The following is an 8,957-nucleotide window of genomic DNA, read 5'->3' on the forward strand; positions in this document are numbered from 1 at the left end:
CCCTTATAGAAATATCATACTAAGAATCATTGATAATTACTTATTATCCAGTATTTTTAATACTGAAAATAAGTAATTATCAATGATTCTTAGTATGATATTTCTATAAGGGTGAGACATGAGGAAATTAGGAATATAAGTACATTTTTATAAACATTATGATTTTCTCATTTTTCACCTTCGCATAATAATTCTCAGTATTTGATTACTATCAATATTTAACAGTGATTTTATTATCAGTATTCACCAGATATTAAGTACTGGCCAAAAAATTACTGAATTACTGGTAATATTTAATCACTTATAATTTTTCAGTATTTCTTGGTATGATATTTCTATAAGGGTATACACATAGAGTAATAAAATGGTAACTATAAGTCTGTGTTCATTCTGCTATATCTTCATGTTTAGATGAACTATAAATATATGTTTGAGGCCAAAATAAACTATAAAATATAATGAGATTATAATTATTCCAATTATTTTTTTCTCTCAGCGTACGTCTTGTCCCACCGCGCCGAGGCAAGACATAGGAGCACAGCTCCTAAGTATAGGCAGTGGTGCGTTGTCTTCCAATCGCCACGCGCGACATCCGCGCGCTATATTATTGGGCTGCGCTGTGACTTGAACGGTCAATCCTCTACCATTCAGCTTTCCCTTGATCTTTCGTAATTAATTCGATAGCTCGGTTATTATTACGAATAATTATCACAAAACGGTATAGGACTTTTATATTTATTTTAATCTGCTCTACGTTCTCACGAGAGCTTCATAGATTATCCTGAGACACCCTATATATTAGCTTTGGTACGGTACGAGTCAAACACCCTCTATATGTATGTATGTATATATTTATATATGTACATACTATATAATTAAATAATAATAATAATAATAATAATGTTAAAATTAATAATAAATATAGAAATATAAATATAAAAGTGACATTTTATGAGGTTATATTTCAGATATTTAATTGATCATATATGTATGATGTTATATCATGTTTCTACTTATATATTACTAACTTTACGAATTTTCTCATCAAAAGTTCTAAATTTCTCCTTAATCTGGTGGTAAATTTATGATATTTCACATATGCTTGCAAGATTTTACAAATGTACAATTATGTATCTCGGAAACGATATGATAAAGATTACTGAAATTGAAGATTATTGAAATTTCGATTACCTATTGTTAATTCGATTAATTTTTGTATTATGTGTGCATGTTACAGTTTTATCTTTTATTTGGTCAAATGCTAGAATCTCTAAAAGTAATTTAGTAGAGTAAATCATTTCGCATTTATACTCGTGTAACAGTTTTTTTTTTTATTTTTCGACAGATTTGAAATTCATCATTCGACGAAAGTGTTGGAACAGTTTGTATGTCAAGAAACGAACTTGTCAATAAAGTAATATTAACGGATCCTTTAATTACATAGCAATAGTCAATAACGTCATGCAAAATCGATTAACTAAGATTTTTATTGATGATGTTCAATTGTTTACAAAGGAAATTGCGAATACTTCTACATGATAAAGCTCAAATATACGCAGCGAATAATTTATATCCACTAATTTTCATAAAGCCGATATGTTTATTGATTTATCGCGTATATTAATGCTGAAACTGAAAAAGCCCTCGCCTTTTGTCCTTTATACATATATCTATATTAAGTATGTTACCTATTATTATTTACAAACTTAGTAACATGCTGTCATAAAAACTTTAAGCCTACTCGCGCAGCCTTGTCTCACGTATAAACATTCCTTACCCAAAATAAAAGTATCTGTTCATAAATACTTTAATTTCTACTTTTAATTTCGTGAAATATAATTACTAATTAGCAAGTCCATATAACACCAAATTGTTGGTGTATGTTTTTGCGTTAACATAGCTTGATGTAAACGGTATTGTCAGACTTTACGTATCACAGCGCAGTTAAGTGTTCGTGTGTAGACATAATTCCATTCATTGCGAATGCAGCAGCAATTAATTAAACTTTGAGTCTCCTGCGAACGAATAATACAATGCGCAACACGACTACGGTGCCGCTGGAAACTAGTTAGATATTTTATCGCAGCGCCGAATCTATCTCATTAGACAACATCGTAAATAAAATATTTGCTATCTCGCCTTCGCGAATAATTTAAAAGTCCTGTACCATAAGTGTCTGTCAAATTTCAAACTTACGGCTATATGTTTTATCTCGCTTCTCGCAAAATTAACATAAATATTCACGCAATGATGCCTTCTTTTCGATTCTTGAAAAAGGAGGTCAATTTAAAGTAAGAGTGATTTAATAACAATCAGAGCGGACACGAATAAAAATGGTAAATATTCTTCTTTCAATAAAATCTTTCTGTCAATTTGCAGAAAATGTAGTGCAATCGATTCTACGTAACGTGATATGAAAACTGAATAATGGAAAGGCGAGCGGAACGATACCGTAGCGATTGATTTTTAGTATATAGAGGATGTCCGAGTTTCTCCATTTCTTTCTGTCCTTATATTTTTTTCTTTCTTTAATTTCACGTCCATAAATTCTGAGATCAATTTTGTGTATAAATCTTGTAAAAATTTGAATGGGCATCGTGTTTTTTGATAACTTTCAACATGAAATGTTGAAACAAATTCGAAGTTTCATGTTTAGATAGCTAATTAACTTTGAGGTTACGTCATAATGCTGTTGGTTGTAACGTTCTATATAGAGAATGCATTGAGCCCTCTCCAGCAACAAAGCTTCAAGCAATGTATATATTTTATTCTCGCGTAACTACCGAGAGAGTAGTGATAAATACCATTTATTAGTACCAATTGAATAAATTATGTTTCATTCATCGCACCCTCCGTTCTCTTCCATTCCCACCGTTCGCTTCTCTCCCTCCCCAGCTTCCCCTTTATCACCCTCTTTCAATCCTTTCCACCCATTTGATTTTGTTCTCTCTTTTAGCATGCAGTAATTTGTGTCGCGATGGATAATAAATTATTGAAGCGCATTTCAATTTAAATAAAAAATTAAATGTTGCATTTGAATGTGTGTGCGCGCGCGCGTGTGTGTGTGTGTGTGTAGTATTAAAGAAAAGTATTGATATTTTTGTAGTAATTGATTGGATTATATTTTTACACATATTCAGCTACCATGCCAAATTTCTCGCTGAAATTTTTACTTTCACTGGATTGCTTTATCGCGTGCATGCATACGTATATACGTGCGTATGAGCGTGCATTCGTACGTGTGCAAGTATTAGGCAGATTAAACTTTTTTATATGTTACTTCTGGGAAATGTCGAAAGGATAAGCAATAATCTTGCGCATGCATACGTACGCATCATCATATCTAATTATAGAAAGGTAATTAATTATAACATTGTTTATTTATATATTATAATATAAACAGAGGGCAACGTCAAAATGGAATAACGCACAGCGACGGATATTTGATAAATCAATAAACGCATTAAATTCGCGCGCCATCGGTTTAGTTTAATTAATATAAATCGTATTATTTCAAACATTGTGGATGAGGTATTATTAAGTTTAACGTTGTCATGTGGATAGGGACAGACACCGAGTTAAACGTGAAATTTATAACTTTAAAGAATCTCGTTTTATCGGATTTTCAGTTACGGGAAACATTCGTTCTTTTATATCAAGTTTTAAGAGGTATCGAAGCGTTAGGGTGTATCAAGTGGAAGTAATCCCACGAAGATTGGTATGGGAATAAGATGTTGTGTTAAAACAATATCTTACTTTTCGCTGAAAAGTTTCTCCATTTCTGCTTTTCGTGCAATTAGCAATTACCGGGAATAACGAATTTGAAGTATTACTTTAGTACAAGTCTTTTATCTCATGTGTATCATTTCTTCGCGAATTACGGTTCTTGCACAGAAAAAGGAACATTTTTCTCTTGGAAATATTTTTATTTATTTTTTACATACGATATCATACAAATATCATATAAATCTTAAAATGAGATTACATGACGTTGAGCGAAAATAAGTTACTTACATTAATACATTCTGTATGATTCAACAAATATATTTTTATTACATAAAAATATTTTTCATAAATGAAAAGCACAAAATATTAAATTGAGTGTATGATGTTTTGTAAATCTCGAAAAAAGATATCATTATCATTGAAATAATCATATTATACTTTTCTTATGAGACTATTATAATATCCAAATAAAATTATAACATTGTTGAAATTCAAGACTTTAAAATTTTTCAAAATCGTGCTTATACACGCAAAAAATGATTCGGTTGGCATTACCGAATTTCAGTTATGATAACCGAAATTTTCGGTTCCTCAGGAATCAACTGAAAAATCGGTTGCTACAAAAAAGAAATTCTGTTGGAAAGTTTCTGTTGTGCCAAACATATTCGATAATTCCAACCGAATTAAAATGTTGTGAAAGATACAAATTTGTCTCAACCTATACTTCAGTTCATACTGACGGATGTTTCAGCTATTAGGAATAGATTAATATTTAAAAAATATACTTATATATTCCTAATTTTCTCATGTCTCATAAGCCACTGGTATCGAAGGTTGTCAACACACTCCAAACTTTCGTGAATCCTCCCGTGATAATCGATTGCAAACGGTGTACCACTGGTCACTTCTCCATATCCTGACTCCATTAAAGTGTTACCATTAAAGTGTTTAATCGATCGAGCGGCATGCGGCGATTCCCGATGACTCCAACGATATGATTCTTATGATTTATGCTTATATAATGTAGTATTATAGTGTTCACAGTATATTATAACATACCTAGCAAACACCAAATAATAGTTATATAATTTTTACTTGGTGTTTTCCTTATAGAAATATCATACTAAGAATCATTAATAATTACTTATTATCCAGTATTTTTAATACTGTAAATAAGTAATTATCAATGATTCTTAGTATGATATTTCTATAAAGGTTGGATAATTTGCTGATAGATATTGGAATGCAACAACATTCGATATTTGATGAATATTGATGTAATGTAGTGAATCAGTGATAATTACTTTTAAATTTTTAACAGAATGTTATAATGATTAATCCAAACAGAAAAAATAAAAACATCCAAGAAAATTCAAATTAAACAAATCGAATTACTATTTTGAAAGAAACTTTTAAAAAACTATTTAAAACAATAGTGTTGTTTCATCAAATCACATGGTTTCCTTGAACGAAATAAAAGTTTTGCAAAAATATTACTCATCTAACAATACGAATCACTATCCATAGCAGCAAAATTCAACTATTCTTTCAATCGAATCTTTTTGTTTGCGGTAACCTTGATGTCGTTTTTTGTTGCTATGTACCATTTAGTCCGATACTCTCTATGAGAACAACAGAATAATCATCTGCAATAACCATTCTTTTGGGACGGAAAATTTAGTTCCTTCAATAAAAAGCAATCGTTGATGTGAATAATTCTTCAGTTATTGGAACAAACTTTTCTGTTATTGCAACTGAACTTACTCGTGTAACAGAAAGTTTCTAGCTGTCACTACAGAATATTTTTTTGCGTGTATGTATATAAAACAATAATTAATTTGAATATAGTTTTAAGTAAATACTAATTTTTTTATGTGTATATAATTTCGTCGAGATCTGTTAATGAGTTATTAAATGACAGATGTATGCTGTCAATTACTCAGATACGACAGTAACGTATATCTGTGTTACACACGTTTAGCGTTTATACCGTGGCAGTTCGCCAACGTCATATCGCGAGACCATATGTTTGTTTCTTTTGCCAATTTTTAAGCTGAAAATACGCGCAAAGCCCGTCGATTCGGCTACATGACAGCGCATTCTAAGTATTTAATATTTGTTTTGTTCCCTCTTCAGTAGTCAGGTAAAACCGATATGCGTTATTGCAGTTTAATCGAAACAGCGAGACGGCCGAGCACTGTGACACAAAGAATATGCGCATATTCGTATTCCATACGCGAGTGAGTTAATAATAAATTTGTATCGATACCAGAAATATGACGGAGGGGTGGAGAAAGTCAAACGACGCGACGCGTCGTGCAATTCAGAATATGGTAGAAGTTCATGGAAAATCCAGTTTTGCAAGAACACAGAAAGAATGCAGCTAATTATTCTTTAATACTTTAAGTAAAGTATATAGAGGAATGTTGCCTAAATCGTACCTCATCAATTTCTTTATTATTATCTAGTATAAACAACATTTAACGGTAATAATAACGACTAAATAAAAAATAATTTATCGCAATAAAAAATACAAACAATTTTCAGATTATATCTTATTTTGTGTGCTATGAATGTTGAAAACGAATCAAGTACGATTGATGAGGTACAACTTAGAAGATCGGCACTATTTCGGCAACTCTCTCCTAATAATGTACATTCACTTTGTGTCTAACATAATCTTTTATGTTAGCAAAATAATGATTTCGTCGATACAATGCTATCGATCCTAAGTAGAGCTAGAGTAAACTCGGATATTATGGCCATACCGGAAAGATGGCTATAGGCTATAATTTCTCTAATAATTGCAAAACATTACGTTTGTGTAATCAGTCACAAAGATAATCGATATTTATCGTAATATATGTGCGTACATTTTTCGAAATAGCAAGATTATGAATATTATACTATAGTTTAATTTTCGACTACCTGTAAAATTTCTCATGTGTCCACTAAAACTTGCTGTAACGTCGAATAAATTACAGTTAAGCTGTCGCAATCAACGTTAGATACATAACGTAGATATGTAAATTGTAATATAACATTCATTTTTATTTTCATTTTCACTATTTTTATTTTTATAAGTACTATTATAACCGTCTTTCACTCACATATTGGATAAGATGGCCCACTATCATTCTAACATTTATAAAACGAAAGTCGTTATATTTCAAAAATTACTTTCAATATTACAATAATTAAATCTTATGTGCAATATGTTTTGATCAAAAATTAGATTTAAAATTTAAGTTTTGTTATAGAGATTTCTATTTTATGTATATTATATTTTTCACAAACAATATGTATTAAATATTCTATACTAAAATGAATATGTCAAATTATATTTTTTCATTATTTTATAAAATAATAAGTACAGAATCTTGAACATAAAATATGTATGGATCATCTATTCCTTATGTCTATCTTGTCTTAAACATTTAGGTAAGATGGCCAATATTCATGTTTTAATATTTTTGTAATAAATAATTTCACTGAAGTATTTTCCTTTTAACTCCGATGGTATTATGTACTGTGGGCTTCAGTGAAGTAATGTGCCAAACGCTATTATGGGATAACAATAAGAAATGTATTTTTTTTGCATTTTAAGAAAGTATGGTCATTTTATTCGAGTTTATCTTATATTCTTCATCCTAACTTGTGAAATAGTGATTTCCCCGCTGAAGAAATTGATATAGTGACTGTGCAAAATAGAATCATTGACTTTCGAAATTGCATAAATTTTTTCACCAAATAAAGCAAGCAAATTTTATTTCTCAATTCCTTACTGATGTCATCTTAAAGTATAAGGTTGGCATTTTCATTGTTCATTATAACCATCATGTTCATTATAATTATAGTTATAAAATATATAAAATTCTGCAACTGGAATACAGGCGTGCAAACATGAAAATACAAAGTGTCCTTGATCACCATTCCCAAATTTCGCGAGAACATAAAACGAATTAAAGTGAACATAAAAGTACCGTTTTGCGATATTCGTAATAAATCTCGAGGTATTAATTAAAGAAGATTGGTGAATGATCACGCGCGATATGGTACATGAGCTGTAGTGGCGCCGTCTACTATTGTATACTTATACATTAGATCAAACTGAACAAAAAAGTCCTCTACCATTTTGCAAATGACTACATAGATTTTTAGATATTAATTGAAGAAAATTTGTGCATTATCGCGCACAATCAATTTTCTTTCATGAATAATTAAAAATCTACGTGGTTAGTTGCAAAATAATAAAAGGTTTTTGGTTTAATTTGACTTAATATGTACGTATAATATATATACGTAATATGTAATAGCACACATGACTTTAACCGTTAGACTAATGGGAAAGCTATTTTTGTGACTCTTGAGTTTGGATTAAAATACTACTATTTTTAGTGGTATTTTAAATACTAAATTTATTAAACATATATGTATGTAGCCAACGTAATGCGTGTCTCTCCGCCCATACAACACAAAACTTTAAAAGATGTTCTAAAGACATTCTAAGGACATTCTAAGAACGTCTTAGAACATTCTCTAAAGATTTTGTGCTATTTGGGCTTTTTTAATGAAAAATGCCGGCAACTTAAAGGTTAAGGACACACAAATATCTAAAAAGTCTTATAATATAACCACCGATCGAGGAAATAAGTTGTATTTTCTTCAATTAGTTTTCTTTACATTAATAAATAACAAATCGATCAGGTCAATCAGAAATCATAAACATCTTGCTTTTTTGATAAAAAAATAAATTTTTAAATAAATCACAAAAATAATATCATTATATTAATTTTTAACACGTGCGCGCACACATTGATATTTTGTTGTTAAAATAATGACTGCTTGTGCTTAGAAAATAATACGAAATTATTAGAATTACATACATAAAATTATGTATATATATATAAATATATATTTGCATAAAGACCTCAAAATAATTATAAAAATTTTAATTAAATTATAATTAAATAAATTATAATTAAAATAATTATAAAAATTTTAATTAAATTATAATTTATAATTATAATTTATTTAAAGTCGTTTAAAATGATATTAAAAAAGGAATGCATAACATGGGAAGCGTTTACGAATTTTAAAATGTTATTAACAATTACATTTTGCAAACCGTTTCTATTCTCTCTCGCTCTCTCTTTCGCTCGCTCTCTCTCTCTCTCTCTCTCTCTCTCTCTCTCTCTCTCTCTCTCTCTCTCTTTCTCTCTCTTTCTCTC

This window comes from Odontomachus brunneus, unplaced genomic scaffold (genome assembly GCF_010583005.1).
Source record: "Odontomachus brunneus isolate Ranch 3 - 2012 unplaced genomic scaffold, Obru_v1 Obru_scaffold_002, whole genome shotgun sequence".
In the NCBI taxonomy this organism is placed as follows: domain Eukaryota; kingdom Metazoa; phylum Arthropoda; class Insecta; order Hymenoptera; family Formicidae; genus Odontomachus; species Odontomachus brunneus.